General features: G+C 34.1%; 1 pseudogene; it reads left to right on the forward strand.

Moving 5' to 3' along the window:
* Positions 1 to 144: 144 nt before the first annotated feature.
* The window catches only part of LOC106749099, a 3,255-nt pseudogene continuing 3,056 nt past the window's right edge, over positions 145 to 343 (forward strand).

The raw sequence follows: 343 nt of genomic DNA on the forward strand, positions 1-343 counted from the left end.
TGAATTTAATTCTTATAATACAAGAAGGTAAATTGCTTTTGTATTTTGAACGCGATAATTTCGAAGAAAATTAACCCGATAAAGTTATACGTAAAGAAAGGCGCGGTTAATATCGTAATTCTTGCATGATATTTTTATAAGCAGTAATAACTTCGAGGTTATAGAAGATGACAACGTAATTGTCAGTGGATTCGCAAGGGTACCTAACGACATTGCGTATGAAAAACTACCTGTTCAATTTTTATCCAACAGTGGTGAAGATAATGAGTGCATGAACACAGCAGATATTTATAAGGAGCTACGACTCCGTGGTTATCAGTATACTGGTTTATTTCGTTTGCTG

The sequence above is a fragment of the Dinoponera quadriceps genome, unplaced genomic scaffold, assembly GCF_001313825.1.
Source record: "Dinoponera quadriceps isolate SergipeBrazil2010 unplaced genomic scaffold, ASM131382v1 scaffold3459, whole genome shotgun sequence".
Taxonomy (NCBI): Eukaryota; Metazoa; Arthropoda; class Insecta; order Hymenoptera; family Formicidae; genus Dinoponera; species Dinoponera quadriceps.